This window comes from Thalassophryne amazonica, chromosome 14, assembly GCF_902500255.1.
Source record: "Thalassophryne amazonica chromosome 14, fThaAma1.1, whole genome shotgun sequence".
Lineage (NCBI taxonomy): Eukaryota > Metazoa > Chordata > Actinopteri > Batrachoidiformes > Batrachoididae > Thalassophryne > Thalassophryne amazonica.
The window spans coordinates 13,765,090-13,783,638 of NC_047116.1; the positions used below are offsets into that span (position 1 = coordinate 13,765,090).

General features: G+C 40.6%; 1 protein-coding gene across 1 annotated transcript in view; it reads right to left on the bottom strand.

Moving 5' to 3' along the window:
• Window positions 1-18,549, bottom strand: part of klf12b (Kruppel-like factor 12b) — a 104,999-nt gene that overhangs the window by 36,021 nt on the left and 50,429 nt on the right.

Below are 18,549 nucleotides of genomic sequence, written 5' to 3' on the forward strand. Positions count from 1 at the left end.
ACAGGCATCAAATGTCAAGACAAGTACCCACTTTACATTTTGCCAAGATGTTACCATGTCATATGGGGGTTTTATTCCATAAAATGCACAAGTTTTCAGTCTTCCAGCCACACAAGAGTCAACACGGAGAGCAGCCATATTTTTTTTTGTTTTTACTCCCCACATTGGGAACAGTTGGGGCTGTTTGAGTTCACTATCATGCACAATGTGTAGACTCATGTACACACACTCACATGGTCACATGGTTTTGTAATACACAATACTGTACTTGCATTATAACGTATGAGGGGCGATTGAGAAGTTTTGAACCTGACCCAGAAAAAGTAAGGTGTGGTTCTCCATCTGTACCATTCTGAAAAACAAACATTTCTTGAGAATATGTGAAGTTTTTGACTCATTGGGTGCAATGTTGAGAAATGTCTGTTTTTAACTTTATCATTAAAAGGGAACTGCTTAATGCAAAATACTTGTATTAAAAAGGTCAAATGGAAAGTTCATAAACATTTCCCAGGTTAAAGTTTAAATTCTGCCATTTTTCAAAGTGCATATTTACCTTACAAAATACAAATTAATTTTTAAGATGAAATAATGATGATTATACAGTCAGTCACTGACCTTAGCCATGCCATCATCCAGTAGTACTGCTCGCCACTGCGTCATTATGTGGGGCTCAGTCTTACTGAAGGAGCCATTTACCTTCATAGAGATCTTCTCCACCCTAAAACACACTTTTAATGATATTTTTGCCTGTTCAGTTGCGAAAAGAAACTATTTCCTTTACACATGTTTAGCTTGCGACATCCAATATTATTGCTGCAACAATGTATTTGGAATCCATTTTGCACTGACTAATTTTATTTTTGTCACCGGTTAAAGGATGAACCATCAGTTCCCCTTTAATTATGAAGTATATGTTGACAACATTTCTAGTAATTATGTTGACAACATTTCTAGTAATCATGTTAAAATCAGTCATCCAGCGGTCTATCTAGTCAATATCGTGAAACGTGTATTACTGAATTTATAACCACTTAAATGATGTTATTACATCACTTTAAATGTTCCTGCCCAAACTGATGCTTCTGTTTTTCTCTGCAATTTGTTGCAGTGTTACTCAAACCAAATTTTTATGAAAGAATCCTTTAAATTTTGGTAATGATCTAAATCCAGATCCGGGATTTAATCATCCCATTCTCTGACTGTGCGACATGCACCGAGTGTCCAAATAAGATAATTTGCATGTTTTTTTTTTCAATTAGAAACACAAGAAGAGTACCCTATTTGGACACATTCTGATCATGGACAACCAATGTACATATTTAAATCATGTAAATAAAACAAACCTTCTTTTTTTTCCATATTGGAGACTTTTGGTTCTTGACAGAGGTTTGTGCTCTCCTTTGAGATTTTTTTTTTTTTTTTTTTTTTAATATGTGCTATCAAAATAGTACCCCCTATGAGTCATTGTCAGCCCAAGCTTTTGTTTAAACTACCAAAATAAGGGGAGGCTGTGGTTTAATGTTGTCAGTCCTTGCGGCGAGGGGGGGCCCTGCTGGCCTTGGGGGCCCAAGCAGTAGCCTGCCTCGCCTTTTGGCAAGTGGTGCCTCTGTTAGATCCAAAAGGTGGAAAGTTGAAACATCTGCATCAAAACTTGCCTTATTGACTTCAGAACCCAGACAGAGAGCACTGCTCTTTGTTTAGCATGACAGCACGGGCAGATGAAACACAGGAGCAAACATCTCGCCTTTTTCTCTTGCTTTCCATCGCTCCCACCAAAGCTCAGCTCTCTTGGCTCTCCGTGCATGTCTCCTAAATCTCTTTTGTGATGGTGGAAAAACATCATATGGGCTCAATTTCCTCTGTGTCGCTCAGCTCGGGGCCTCCTAAGGCTAACGCTGGTGGCTTGGCGTATCCCTCAACACATCTTTCACTTTACACCGCGTCGACTGTAACTCAGCCGCTCCATCTGTCTGTCTGCACACGTTTCAGGAACCTGTTTACTCGGAAAGCGATAATGCAGAACATACACAGAATGACACTGTTTGTCCAAACTCCAAACCTTTGGACTTTCTTTGAGATGAAATCTTTACCATAATGTCAGCTGAACTTTGTTACATGGCATAGGCAGCTCTATGGTGGGGGAGGGTGGGGATGAATTACAATACCCCAACATTATCCTCACCAGAAAATTAACATTTACTATTTCAAATCTGATATTTCAGCCTACTTTCTTCCAGTATAACTGTGTCTCCTGAAAATTAGACTTACACCAAAATACACAACTTCACGGACTGCCACGTTTATGAAGGGCAGGATTCATTCATGTATTTATTTATAATAGAAGGTGAACAATGGGTAACAATGGGTTGTTACTCTCTGTTGCATTTTTACAAATCTTGTTGTAAACAACCACTCGGTCAACACGTTGGCAAGATTAAGAGTTTTGCCTTCTGGAAAGAAAGTCCATCTGGAAAAACTGTGCATGGTGCAGCTTTTCTCTGTTGCATCTCCAGTTGCACAGTAAGCAGCTTTACAGTAGAGAGTCACAGAGAAGGATTTTCTAAAAAAAGATGTGAAATTTCAAGTACATTTTGCCAGAAGGCACATGGGAGACTGAAGCCTAGATTTGATGAGTTTATCCTAATCTGAAAAACCTTCTCTGTTCCACCCGAACAGAAGGTGGTGACTGATGGTGCAACTGATCATCTCATCACGGTCACAGAAGCCTGTACCTCCTTCAGAGTTGTCATGAGAGTCTTGGTGGCTTCCCTCAGTAGTTTCCGTTTTGCAGTTGCCTACTCCGCTCAGAATAACCCCAATGTTTGTCAGTGATTCATGCAAATGAAGTCCAAGTCCTATTCAATAACTTAGAAATGCGGATCCAAGCATACAGCGCCAGCTGGATGTGCACGACCCGTTTGTGTTTGTCAGGATTTATTTGTTTGATTCCGACCATCGAAATGGTGAAAGATATTTTCTAAACTGTTTGAAAATCTGAATGATTGCATTCCTATTCCCGTCACAGGAACCTCTGAGAAGCCTTTGGGGATTTACCCATCAAAAAAGTTCTGTATGTGCAGAAAGCACACACAGAAAGTTTCACTTGTGTTTAAAATTGATTTTACGAACTGATGATCTGATGAACATGATGATCTGAGGAGCCATGGTCGGCCAGTTTGCATTGTTTATTCTCCTCAATGTGCTTTTATTAGCATTATTTTCAAATAAAAAACGTTTCTTGAATAGAAACAGATTTGTTTTTCAGAAAGTATTTCAGGGCCGTCTTATACTCGGTCCAAAACTGTAGTAGGCAACATGGCATCGAGTCAAAAACACCAAAGCAATCTGGTGCCCCGGGTACAAAAAGAAGACGATAAGAGGAGGGGAAAATGGAAATTTTTCACCAAACTACTCCAAAATCTAATCACCTCTAGATATCTATTCAAATAAAAGTCCCACTAAGTTTGATTGATCTAGGCTTTTTTTGGTTATTGTGCTATCCAAATAAAGCTGTTTTCTCTGACTATATTTTCCTTGAACTTGACATTTGACCTTTAATCAAATAACTCCAAAATCTAATCACCTTTAGATATCTAGACAAGTAATATTCCCACCAAATTTGAAGGAAACCCATCCAGATGTTTTTGATTTATCTTGTCCACAGACACACACACGCACGCGAGGTGTGAAAAGAAGACCCTGCTCGCCGCTTAGCCAATTCACAGGGTAACAATATGGTAACTTTTGTCTCTGGCACAAAAATATACATTTGACTTTTGAACTTAACCTTTTAAAAATTGTAAAAATTTTAGTTTATGTCAAAAATGTCACTATATATTGTAAATTCTAAATACAATTATTGTATTTAGAATTTCAATTGACACTTTTTATTATGCTTTTCATCATTATGCGTTTGTTTGTTTATAATATAAAGAAAACATCAAAGATACAAGCTACACCTTTTCTGTGTGCCCATATGAACACAGTCAATAAATCCTCACAGACATTAAGGAAAAATATCTACTCGATGGCACTGTGGACAGTTTTGAAGGTTTCTGACAACATCAGACAAGGTGACATTTGAAGTATTAAAAAGCGTAGGCAGTGGTGTAGATGGAGGTGGTCTGTGGGGCCATCAAGTACTTCATAACAACATTATGTATAGAGGTCTTGTCCAAGTAGGCCACCAATGTTAATGGGTTTCTGTGTGTAGTTTTGGTTTAAAGTTATATCTCTCTTGAACTTTGGTGACGTGATCCCACGATTACCGGAGGTGTTGCTGTGTTTGTGCTATATCTGTTAGCTTTCAGAAAAGGGACATAAATATGGACAAAGTGAAAGCAGAGCAGAGAGAGAAGCAGAGTGTCCTGTGAGCATAAATGAGCCTGAACACATACGTTATGTGCATTAGACAAACTGAATGTGACGGCGTGGCTGAACTACTTTCTCAACAAAGCAAAGACCTAACGTTCAATGCAACGTAATAAACCATCTACAAGTAGTTTGCACAAATCCTAACAAGTCCTCCAGATTGCAGCACCTCTCTGTCGCCATGGGTAGAGATGTGGGCGATACCGGGAATTTTGGTATTGATCCAATACCAAGTAAATACAGGCTCAGTATCACCAGTATCGATACTGATACCAATACTTTTTCATATTTAAGCTTCATAGATCCAAAGGATCCAAAAGACCTAGGATAGAATTTCGCCAAACATTGTACGTGACAACAAAATACTTTGTTTATCACAATCAACATTTTTGTTTAAAAAATATCACTCAACACAACTTAAAACAAAATGTCCTGAGTTATAGGGCTGACCGGAGGAGAACACTGAGTGGGCGGGCCAGGCTGAGCCTACCTGCATGGCTGATGGCTGGCACCGCTGAGCCACGTGACAGCGCAACAACAAAAGACCAGAGGGGGGAGGGTGCGCTGCTCTGTGTTGTGTGACACAGTGCAGCACTGCTCTTACAGACAGAGAGTAGACTTTGATGAATCTGTGTGCGCAGCAGTCAGTGCGTGTGGGAGAGAAAATAAAGCTTGAGTATCGATCTTTTTACACGAGGATCGTTCAATATCAATACCAGTGTTGGCATCGATATTATCGATATTAGGATCAATCCGCCCACCTCTAGCCACGGGCTAATTGTTCAACTTCACTTGACACCATCAGTATCTTGTCTGGTTCTTGAGATGTGGTCATTAATGTATTTTAGACATTGACCTCTGATTTAACCTTGATCTTACACCGATGACCATGCATTGTGAGAAGACAATGCTCTTTGTGTTTTGAAGATATCGCCGCCAGACGTGGCCATTACAATACACTTTTTGTGCTTCACATCAAGGCTAAAAATCACATTTTTTTAAAAGTGTTTAGTATCAGATTTAGTATCAGACTGGTATCAGCCATCAGCCGATGCTCAGGTGTGTCTTAAAAGAGGCAAAAATGGGACTGGTATTGTACTTCCTTGTTCCTGTATCTTGAATTCTCATCCTCACTTTTGTTAAGACACATTTCTCTCCTCTTACGTAATGTTGGCTCAGAGTCCATGTGTGGTGAATTACAATTTGTTGCATGTGTGTGTGTTCATCTCTGTAGTATCACACTATTTTTACTATAGACTTTACAGGCACTCATTTTTCAGCCTGCAGGGAAATGTTATGATCCCATGAATCAAAGCTCCTCCTTTGCCAAAAAACAAACCCTGACCTATGAAATGTCACCTCTGTTGACCCCTGGACCTTTGTGGGGTTCAACTTAGAGTCGCTGGACTGAGGTCGAGGTTCAAGGCATATTATAGGCTCACTCATTCTCCTACCCACAGAGAATTCTCACTGGGATTTTCTGCACAGTCTCACTTTGTGTGGGAAAAAAATAATCCATTTGGAGAAAACTTTTACAAGAAATGTGTTGAGATTAGGACCAGAAATATTTGGACAATCATTGTTGTATGGCTGGGGGGGCCTGGCTGCCTTTTTGTTTCTGTCTTTTGTCCTGTCTTTTGTTTTTCCTTCCAGGTGGTGCGCATTTGGGACTGAGTGGCTGTGTAGCTGAGTTTATCAGGACCTCACCCTGATCACCTGAGGCTGATCACCTGCGGCTCGTCAGGACTCACAGCTGTGGTGCATCTACATGGATTGGAACATGGTGGCATTTAAGTCTGGAGTACACAGTGTGTATTTGCCAGAGACTCGACCTTGTGACCAGACGGGTGAGATCGTCGTCTCGGGAGCCATCTCATCATCAGTGGATGCAGAGAACGTCCAGGTTTGATGCAGGGTCTGTGAAAGAGGAGGGGGTGAGGTCTCACGCTCGTCAGCACACTTCCTGAGGTACGTTAGATTTTGTGACTAACATTTATAGTCAGTAAATGTGATGTCCCTCACACCTTATTATATTGAGCTGTATGTTGGTCGTGTAATCAGCTTCCACTGCAGTGGAGTTTTGTGAACTGGGTGTTCCATGCCTGCAGGGTGGGAAGCTGATTAGTAATTAAGCCAGGAAGTGTTTGCTGTTTGTGCACCTTTGAGCGTTCTCTCTGTGTGTAGAGTGTGGACTCACATAATGATTCCTTCTTTCACAGACTCGGTTTGTCGCGGCCACCTGGGGGGTGTCGGCGGGGTCCTTGGGTCCGAATTGGTTCTGGCTCCAGACCGTTGGCACTGCTGGGAGCGCACCGCAAAACCACCACGCCAGACCGCGCACTTTTATATTTTTTCACAGCACTGTTATGTTCATTAAACTCTGTTATCCTTTGTACCGTGCTCTGCTTATTTTATACTGAGTCCTTCAAACGCTGGTCGGTTCTCCGGGCTGCGTCCGACACATAACAATCATAAATGTATTGGAGCTATAGCTTTTTCTCTCTTTGATCTTTAGTTTAGGAGATAGGCTGAGCGGTATATGAATTACATTAATTTTTTTATTATTATTTTCAATCTGGTTCCCACAGTCTTTACATTTCACTTAAGTAGAAAGGTGTCTAAAAGTGTTGAATTTGGATTTGGAATCTGTTGCTGTTGAGTGTCGACATGAAGCCCGAGTTCTCACTGCCAGTGAAACAAGCTGCCATTGGGCTGAAAAACCAAATCAAATCAGAGAAATAGCAAAACATGGGGTCTGGCCAAATCAAGTATTTAGTACAGTTTTAAAAAGAAACATTTTAATGGAGGAAGTGCAAAGTGCAAATCAAACTATGAGTATCGGGTTGGAGGGGGTCTTATCTATCTGGTTGGTACTTAGCTAACATTAATTAGCTAATGTTCAGTAAATGTTAGCTTTAGTTAGCTAATGTTACATTATTAAATATGTAAAGCAGAACACTGGTATTTTACAACTTAATCTCCATTTTTAGACATTGCGGGGATCCGTTTATTTATTTGTCTGTCTGTTAGCAGGATTATGTCAAACCTGCTGCACAGATTTTGATGAAGTTTTCACCACAGATATTAGGGCATGGAAGACTCAACTGAATTTTGGAGGTGATCCGGATCCAGATTATGGATCAAGATTTCACTTTATATAGGCTTTGAAGGATTATGTGAAAACTACTTCACGGATTGTAGAGAAGCTTGAATCTTTGACTAGACTGGGTTGTTTGACGCGGGGACGTTTCGTTTCAAATCGCAGAAGCTTCCTCAGCTAAACCAGAGCAAGAAATTTAGCTGAGGAAGCTTCTGCGATTTAAAACGAAACGTCCTCGCGTCAAACAACCTAGTCCAGTCGAAGATTCAAGCTTCTCTAACAAGCTAGCTAGTTACTGTCACTGACCAGCAGCCGTATCCTATGGTTTGTGCCATTCTGGACCATAGATATAAATAACACATTTTAAAAATTAGAGTGTTTACATTTACAAGAAGGATTAATACACACTTTAACACAACGACCTCTAACTGTTGTTTTTACATCTTTTGAGGGGTCCAAGTCTTTAATGGGGGGGAGCACTCCCTGTAATTTGAATGTGTGTGTGTGGGGGGGGGGGGGGCCTTCCTAACAGCTGGCCAGATCAAGAACACTCTTTTGAGAGTCAATCAATAGACTTTGGCAGAGCAAAATTGGTTTTAACTGCATGTGATAAACAAGCTCTTCAAAAAAATTTTGTTTTCTAGTGTCGTTTTGTCAAAACAAATCATTTGAACATGCATATGTAAACAGACTAAAATACCAACGATAGAAAACAATTATTAAGATGAATAATAACTGCCCACTCACTCACTCATCTTCAACCGCTTTGGGTGGGTGGAGGCTGAAGCCCATCCCAGCAGTCACAGGGGATGAGGCAGGGTTCACCCTGGACAGGATGCTGTCACAGGGCCAATAATAATAATAATAATAATAATAATAATAATAATATGAGCATCAATCAATTATGAATATGACTGTAAGTGTGGTAACCAGATCTGCTTTGGTTTCCCAGATACTCCATGTTCGCCAAGTCTTGCCCACTTTGAAATAATCAATAATCTTGCATATATTCTGTTTTTACTAGAAATGCATCACAAAATTCCATGACACTACAACTATAGATGACTCTATGTGCAAATCTGACATTTAATGTTTCGGATTTCAATTGTGTTATGATACCAGTGACTCATTTGCCAGAACGGCGCTTGTGGTTGGTGTACGTAACACCATATTTTGTCAGTTATTTGTTTTTCACTTGTGTTCTGCCACCAGTAGAAGAAATTTTCTGTCGTGCAGAACTTTAGCCAAGCAGATGCACTTTAGAAGCACTTAGTGAGAAAGATTTCCAAAACACAGAAATCAGCCTCAGCGCAGCAACTGGCTTCAAAGCCTTCAGGCGGCGTAGCTCCGGGCAGCCCGTGACACTGACATTCTATAGAGAGCAGGCAAACGGCGAGCTCTTGCACAAACGCAACTGGATGATTGCCCGAGGGTCTGCCAAAAAAGGCTACAACAGGGCCTGATAAGAGGGAATTACAGCGAGCGTTTGATAGTATGAACGCGATAAGGCAATAATTATTTATGAAATGTTTTTCATCAGGAAGTATTTCCCAACAGATGAAATATATCCACTATACATCAGATATCCCAGAACAAAATCCAACGATAAGAACCATGAAAGAGGCCTGACCTCTGCTAACAAGGGGGGTTAACAGAGGGGTTATCTCCAGGAAATCTAAAGACAAATATGTTCCTGCGCAGTCATCAGGATATGAACTCAACTAACTCATTCACAACACAGTATACAAGAGTATTTATACAAGTCTGCAGCAATTAGATTTACAATTTATCAATCAATTCAAGAGCAACAGCATATGTGTCTCAAAACTACACACTAATAAACTGTGATCAAGATGGTCTTGGAACTTTCTTTTCTTGTTAACTCTTAAAGCACTGTAACCAAGAAGTAACATCTGGAAACAATGGTAAAATTGTGTAAATGCTCAAATTAGCTCAAATTATCTTGACGCTACACAAATAGTATATTCTACAATGGCTGTATTTTCAGATTACCTTGACATAGCCTCCAACTATGCAAATAGTTGAATTATAATGTTTATGAAACCATTTCATTTTCATTGCTGATATTTATTGTTTTTATTTATTATTTACTTTTTAGGCACTTGGTGCGTATTGGATTGTGGTGACATAAATCAAGTTGTAATTTAATTTAATAGATAAATACTGAGTGGGGTGGGGGAGTTTATCATATTTTTTCATGGATTTTTCCTTTTTGTATTTTCTTTGTTTGAAATAAATTCATTTGTTTGTTCATTCATTCATTCATTCATTAAATATTTTCAAGTTGGTGCATGCACTATATTATTTTAGTGTTTTGAATAAACTTACTAAATAACTGGATCCAGATCTGATTCAGATTAAAGCTACAGTGTGTAGGATTTAGGGGCGTTTATTAGCACAAATACAATATAGCACTTATAAACATCTCTTCATTAGCATATAATGAATGCAATGATTTGGTGTGTTTTTAGAAGTTTAGAATGAACCTTTCACATCCAAAAGAGCAGGCCTCCACGGTCAGAATAGTAAAGAAAAAGAAAGTAACCAGTGGCTGCTCCCCTATAGACTGTCTATGGGTACCTAGTGCAGGCTAACGAGTTTGAGAAAAGTAATTTTTGTGAAATGGAGGATCATACATATTACTCATCACAAGTGATGTCAAGGGAGCATGAAACCCCATCACAAAAAGAACGAAACCATGAAGGGACCCTTCATGTGGTGATCTTCAAAAGCTTATCCGGGATCAGGTCACGGGGGCAACTGCTCCAGTAGGGGACTACAAACTTCCCTTTCCTGGGCCACATTAACCACCACTGATGGGGGGATACTGAGGCATTTCAAGGCCATGGTGGACATATAATCTCTCCACCTAGTCCTGGGTCTTCCCCAGCATCTCTGTGCAGCTGGATGTGCCTGGAACACCTTCCTAGGGAGGTGCCCACAGGGCATCCTTACCAGATGCACGAATCACCTCAGCTGGCTCGTTCCAATGCGAAGAGGCAGCGACTCTACTCCGAGCTCCCCATGGATGACCGAGCTTCTCACCTTATCTCTAAGGGAGACAACAACCACCCTCCTAAGGAAACCCATTTTGGCCGCTTGTACCCGCGATCCAGTTCTTTCAGTCATGACCCAACCCTCATGACCATAGGCAAGAGTAGGATGAAGACTGACTAGTAGATCGAGAGCTTTTGGCACAGATTGCTGTTTGTCACAACAGTACATCAGAGCAAATGCATACCGTCCCTAATCTCACGCTCCATTGTCCCTCACTGGTGAACAAGACCCTGAGGTACTTGAACTCCTTCACCTGGGGCAAGACCCCATTCCCTACTCGGAGTAGGCAAGCCATCGGTTTCCTGCTGAGAACCATGGCCTCAGATATAGAGGTGCTGATCCTCATCCCAGAACTTAATACAAACTTATGACCAGCAATTGCATGATGCAACCTCACCACTAGATGACAGTAAATTGTACACACTGTAGTTTTAACATAAAAGATGTTCGAGACATGTTTGATTATAAGCATCAAGTTAGTTTACAAACATTTTCTGTATGGAACAAATGACCTGAGCATTTGGGCACAGAAATCTAGAGTAGTTTAATGTTGTTAGTTTTAAAGATGTAATTCACTGTGACCTGGTGATTCTGGAATCATTCCTTGATTCCAGTACTGGTGAGGAGTGCTGATCAGGCTAATAGTCTGTGGCACTGGAAGTGATCCAGAGGTTGAGTAGTAAAGGATAGGAGTGCTCGGCTGACTCTCCGGCCAAGGAGAGGCGTCTGTCCCAGAATTGTCTGTCCCAGAATTGTCTGTCCCAGAACTGCCAGCAGCCTCAGTTGATGTTTGCCAGGAACTCAGTCTATGTGGCAGCACAGTGTCAGATGGGGTAGCCAGCATTTGCTATATCTTGCCAGTGGACCAGGTCAACAGAGAGTTCCATGAAAGGTGGGAATTGGTTAGGCCATTCCATGGACTAGTTGGCTTTTGATCAAGGTCTTGCTTCTACAGTCAAGGAAAACCTCAATGACAAAATCCCCTTAACATCCTGATTTGACAGCAGCTAACTTGTGCTACAGTAAATAAATAAATAAATAAATAAATACATATCAAATTTCATTTATTTGAAACAGGCTTAATCACCCTGATGGGTAAAAAGGCCTATATTATACCTTAGATCCACTTGTCTGTGTGCTTGTCTCTGTGGAGCTAGCTCCCAGTGAATGTTGTCGTCCCTCATATTTTGATTGATATTGGTCCCTTTTCATGTCAAAACTTGATCTTTTCACCGCACTGGTAACAGTATGGCCATCAGGGCTTGTAGAGCAAAAATGCAGGTAAAAAAGCAGGTCATGAAGCTGAACTCTTTACACGGTGGTTGACTTCAAAAAAGCTAATATTAAAAAAAAGTTTTTGCCCATGTACGAGTAGTATCCTTGAGACATGTCTGCCACCTGTTGGATGCATTGCCTGCTTTAATGCAGCTAAAAAATAAAGCTAGCAACCACGGGGAGAGACACTATGCACACTAGGTGACCAAATACAGGATGGAAATTTATATCAAAATGGGAAAATAAAAGTGGAATTAAATAATGGATAGAATGTATGGCTAGGGATGATAGCAAATTATTGATGGCAAACTTGAAATACAGTTCTGCAATCTTTCAAAACCTTTGCAACACCATCCATACTGAACACTGTCACCTGCCTGAGAGGACAAGAATGTACCATATGTCCATATCAAATTATGAATTACAAATTGAAAGGCTACATTCGGTGCAGAGTTTGTGCATGCACTAGCACATATGTTGCTAGTGTACAAGTAAAACTCTGAAACTCTTTGGCGAAAATCCGCTTGTGACTAGCCGTCCCCACTATAATGTGCAGCATAATATAATTATTTATGGAGTGCCTATACGCCCAACCCTTGGTTCAATAAAGTAAATATGCGAGCATATACGCCCAACCACAACCTACCAAGGAGCGCACTTGTCAGTTCACTTCCGGTTTCACCACAGGGAAAAAGGGCAGATATTTTCTCACCGGCTGCAGGAGGGTTCGCAGCCCGCGGCGGGGCTGTGATCTAAAGCGGTTCTGTTTGGCTCATCACTCCCAGGGAACTGTGTCAAACTAACACCACCTTGCAGGTAACAAGCAGCATTTTATTCATGAAAACTGTTTCGTCGTTGTTAACAGGCTTCCGTTCAAAATACTTATGAAGTTTGTCTGCTTTCATCCATTGCTGTGTTTTTTCGCATTAATTAAGGACATCGCTGTTAAATGTGTCAAACATACGCCGCTTTCACACCGCAATAGAGCCTTAAAAAAGTAGTGTAAAAAAACTAGTTTAGATGCACAAAATGTGTCAAATGCACAGTCACGGTTGGGCGAATAAGGTAAGCCAATATATATTCGGCTGGGCGAATAGCCTTTGCCAATTTTTTAGAGAGTGGCCACACAACTCGTTTATGTCCAGGAATAATTACATTTTCATGTTATAAATGTTGAAGGAGACATTTAATGCTCTCTGTTGGCTGCATGCAATGGTGGACACAACTAACCTAAAAGTTAGCTTAGATAACTGCTAATCAGTTAACTCAAACAAAACTGTATATAAACCCACATAGATCTGTGGGTTTTGTGAATTGTTCTGTAATTTATGTCTGTAGCATGGCCCAGGCAGAGGGTCACCCCTTTGAGTCTGGTCTGCTTGAGGTTTCTTCCTCACCACTGCTGCTCTTGGGTTAGTAAGGTTAGACCTTACTTGTGTGAAGCGCCTTGAGGCAACTCTGTTGTGATTTGGCGCTATATAAATGAAAAAAAATTGAAATTGAAAAATATATGTAACAATACCCATATGGAAAAGAAATAGAAAAAACTTACAAGAAGTTACATCATTTCCAGTAATAAATTTTTATGTTTCGTATGTGTTGTGCTTATAATATAATATATGTCTGTTTGATATTACACATATCTACTAAGGATTCTTTATGTGGAATTACTGTCATATATTGTTCTTTTAAGTTCCCAATTTATATAAGTAACATATTGTACAAATTTACTAAGGCTCTTATATCTGATTTGACTGTCACATGTATTACTTACAAGTTCCAGTTGGAACAGATACAAACTTTATAAAATTTATCTATATCTTTTCCATATGGGTAGTTAGCTGAAAAGCTAATCCACTCATAAAATAGTTAGCTTCACTAATTAGCTGTTAGCTGAGCTGTGCCAGTTATTCAGAAAACTATTAGCTGGCTTTAAGACAGCTTCCACTAAATTTAGTTAACCTAATTGGACTGCTAATTGTTTTCAAAGTTACTTGAAAAGCTATTTCACTCAGGAAAAAGTTAGCTTCACTAATTAGCTGTTAGCTGAGCTGTTAGCGCCACTGCAGGTATGAAACTGTGTCATTTACTGGTTCCTTTAATGCTCCAAGTGGGAAATGTGAATCAGCTTCAACATATTCAGATCTCTGATAGTCTTACTGAGGAATTTAGTCCGTGTCAACATGTCAAATTGTCCAACTCTCTGCAGCTGCACACGTGAAAAGGAAAACATCTGAATGGAAAAAGTCAAAATTATGTGCTCAAAAACACAAAACAAACAAAGGTATTTGCATATTGGGCTTCAGTTCCCATGCATTTCTCAAGCAGCAGCAGTGGAAAAGTTAAACCACCCCCACTCTCATTTTGACAGATACCAACACACATACGTGCACAAACCTACAGATACTGAAACACGAGGACACGCTCCACCCCGGCCTGCCTCTGCCATTGTCTTTATTAGGGGATACTGGTTAGCAGGGCAGATTTTCCAGCCCCTTGCGGGTGAATTGTCTAACGAGGCGGACCATTTCCAGCAAGCCCTTGGCCCCCCGCCACCCAAATGAAGACCACATTTCTGCAGCAGCCTAAACTATCTGTCTGCTGTCTGAAAGGGAAGCTCAGTCAGTTATAGCGAGCTCGGATCTCGGCGCACTTCAAAGCTGTGTGGGCTGCAGCGTTCACATCCTGTCTGTGACTGACATCACTGCACGTATGGAGAACGCCTGCAGACCTCAGCCAATCGGTAGCTGCACCAGGGCGCAAACTTTAGAGTCACACGGGGAGAAATAACAGCCTACGACCTCCCTGCCTTTGTGCCAGATTCTGGAGAAAGATAGGATTTGGTTTTTATCAAGCACCTTCAGCGCCAAACAATTCCAAAAGAACCTGACAGGTTAGCGGTAGCTGCTGCTTCTCATATCCATCCAGCACGAACGTTCTGGGGTTCTTCTCGAAACAAACTGCTCTCTTCTTCTCCCGTAAAGATCGAGCAGTGATTCATCACAGCGCAAAACAATTATTGATACGCAAGGATTGGAAATCAATAAAAACTGAACTCCAGTTCATCACGACTATAAATATTAAGTGGCTTAAACCCACTGTGCACACAACTGTGGCACTAGCACAAAGCGCTAGTAACCTAGCAACAGACTCCACAACAAGACCACTTTATTTGTGTGTACGTCGGACCAGAGTGTACTTTCATGTGGGCAGGGAATGCATCAGGTACAAGAAGTCCATTTTCCAGGAAATAATCATCACTGAAATGAGTATTAATAATGTAAGTGACATAAATGAAATGTACTGCAAATCCAGAGCATCACTCACCTCCTCCTAACAGATACTACAACTCAGTATTACAGTTATGCCACACACTAAGGATAATTACCATACACTTTTAAAATAATGGACAAACCCTTTGTGACATCACCTGTGGTTTTTCTGAAGAGCTGGTTGTCGCCATTTTATAGCAATCCCTGACACTGCCTATCTCCAATCAATCCATACATGGGTAAAGGGGTGGAACTTGGAAAAGATGGCTGTGGTCTGGGTGGGATGAACATAGCCCAAATATGTCCACTTATTTCAAAGCTACCAAGCTAGCTAAGGCTATCAAGCTCAGTAACCTTGTGTTGGGTGATTGATTGACATATTTTTGAGGACTGAACGGTGGATCTAATAATGGCTGACCTGGATGAGAATATTAAAAACTATGACCATCATATACGATACGATCATATACGATCGATAACGATCAGTGTAGCTAACATGACCTACGTATGCTTGCTAAATAGTGCTAATGGAGCTAACATACAAATTTAAAAAAATGGTCAAAGTAACTGACTAAATGGAACCCTTTGTGCCCTGTGCCTTACTTTGCACTCAGATTGCATGCGGTCTAAATAAATTGAAGCAAGGCACACCCCAAATTCACTTGGGCCATGCACTCCAGATAAGCTATTCTCAAACTTATGCAACATGGCAGCCTTCCTGAAGGGTTCCACTGCCATGTGGAGGGCTTGTTCGAAACTCATGACAACGTGTTGATTAATAGTTGCAGGTAATTATACACTAATGAATAGATGGTTTTGAATGCTACATTTAAATTTTGCTAATAACCGTTCAAAACCCTGTACGCCGTCGCTTTAAGAGTGCCACGGCCCACTTTTAAATCCAAATGCCCATGCAAACATTTAATCACAATATTGCTTGCCCACCCACTGCCAACGACGAACTGTTCTGTCAACTATGATTCCCAACCAGTGACAATAAGTAAGATATGGTTAGGTGTTGACGTGATTAGTTTTATTAATTCTGATTATCCATCCACCAATTTTCTAAATCCGCTTGCTCCAAATTAAGGGTCATACTCTGATTTTGTTTGATTTAGGTGTATGTCATGAACCATCCATCAATTTTCCACACCTGCTCATTCCAATTAAGGGTCATGGGGGTCTGGAGCCTCTCCTAGTGATCATTGGGTGAGCAGTAGGGTACACCCTGGACTGGCCACCAGTCTGTTGCAGGATCAACACACATATAGACAGACTAACTCAGGCACACTCACACCTATGTTCAATTTAGAATTCAATTTAGAATAACCTATTGCCATTTTTTTAATCTCGCCCAATTGCAATAGCTTAAAGATATTAAAGTTGGTTATGAACATTCACTGCTGGTGTCCTCATTTTAAACTTAATAATAGCATCACAATTCAGTGTATTTTTTATTTAATATATATTTCACTAGGCAAAACATTAAGAACAGTTTCTTATTTACAATGTTGACCTGAAATGTTGTCCAAAATAAGCATAATTTTAGCTTATTTTGCAGTTACATTCAAATCATCAGAAGCTAGTGACCACTGCTCATAATTTTTGCTCAGCTGTTTAGATTTTGAATTTACTACCATGGTATATAGTAAGGTGGGATGACTAATGAAAATAATCCGTCGACTAGTCGGGTACCATTAGTCACGGACTAGTCGGTGACTAAAATTGACATTGAATGAATTAAGCCAATTTTGAATCTTCAAGGTAAAAATCAAATGTGACTTTTATTTGAACAAATATAAGCACACAATCACAAATACAAAGAAAAACAGCATTAGCACAAAGACAATACCTGCATTCATTTACTAGCCATTTGACTACCCATTTGAGCTGACTAATTCACCTGCCAAAATTCACACACTTTCTTCACTGAGTGAAGGAAGTGATGGCAGCTCCAACAGGTCTATTCTTTTAAGGGATAATGAACTTAATAAATGGTTTTGACTAATAAAGAAAGTGGACTAATCGGATGCTAACTAGTTGCAGTCGACTATTATGACTAGACATTACATCCCTAATAAATAGTGTACAGTAAACTCTATCTCCTCTCTTTTCTACCCCAGTGCCAGATTGTCTTTTGCCCGTGCAAAGCTCTCCAGCCATCCTCAAATCCAAAGGAAAAAAAAGAAAACTATTTGATGAAGTCCACTCCTCTCCATAGTGAGTACATTTTACACATTACTAAGTTCAGATGAACAATTCATACATTTATTTGCCTGTCAAAATAAGCTAACTTTGTCAAGAGTCATATATTCAGTGAATAAAAGTGAAATGCGATAGGTATCTTGTTTCAACAGGGTGGCTCATATCAACACATGTAACTGTTGATTTACGCCACAGGTAGTTCAACTTGACGAGGTAGCTCATCTCAACAGAACACCGGTCCCAAGTCCAGATAAATAAGCAGGGTAGAAGGAAGCAGGGCGTTAACCTTAAAGTTTGTCAAATCTCAGCCATGCGGGGTGTGCAGTCAGTACACTCTGAGTGCCAGTCCCAAGCCCGGATAAATGAGTAGGGTTGCATCACAAAGGGCATCTGATGTAAAACAAGCCAAAACAAAAATGCAGAGTACAAATCGAATTTCCATGCCGGATCGGGCGAGGCACAGGTACTGTTGCCCAACAGGGTGCTGGCAGAAATTGGGCCTCTGTTGGATGAAGAAAAAGAAGAGGAGGAGAACATGTCCACAGACAGCAGGAGAAGAGGAAGGAAGAATCTGAACTTTTAATGTTGGCAGTATGACTGGTAAAGGGACAGAGCTGGCTGACATGGTGGAGAGGAGAAAGGTAGACGTATTGTGTGTGCAAGAGACCAAGTAGCAGAGAAGTAAGAGCAGGAGCTAAGCAGGGGGTTCAAGTTGTTGCATCATGGTGTGGATAGGAAGAGGAATGGTGTCTGTGTCATTTAAAGGAAGAGTATGTTAAGAGAGTGTTGGAGGTTAAGTGAGTGTCTAACAGGGTTGAGTGTGAAGTTGGCAATTGAAGGGGTGATGATGAATATCATCAGTGCATATGTCCCACGGGTAGGTTGTGAGACAAAGGAGAAAGAAGATTTCTAGAGTGAGTTAGATGAGGTGGTGGAGAGTGTGCCCCAGCATGAAAGAGTGGTGATAAGTACAGACTTCAATGGGCATGTTGGCGAAGGGAACAGAGGTGATGAGGAAGTAATGGGTAGATATGGTATCAAGCACAGGAATGTGAAAGGGCAGATGGTAGTTGATTTTGCAAAAAGGATGGAAATGGCTGTTGTGAATATTTACTTTAGGAAAAGGGAGGAACACAGGGTGACATATAACAGTGGAAGAAGCGCACACAGGTGGACTACAGTCTTTGTAGGAGATGCAAGTTAAAAAAAATTGGAGACTGTAAGGTGGTGGCAGGACACAGTATAGCT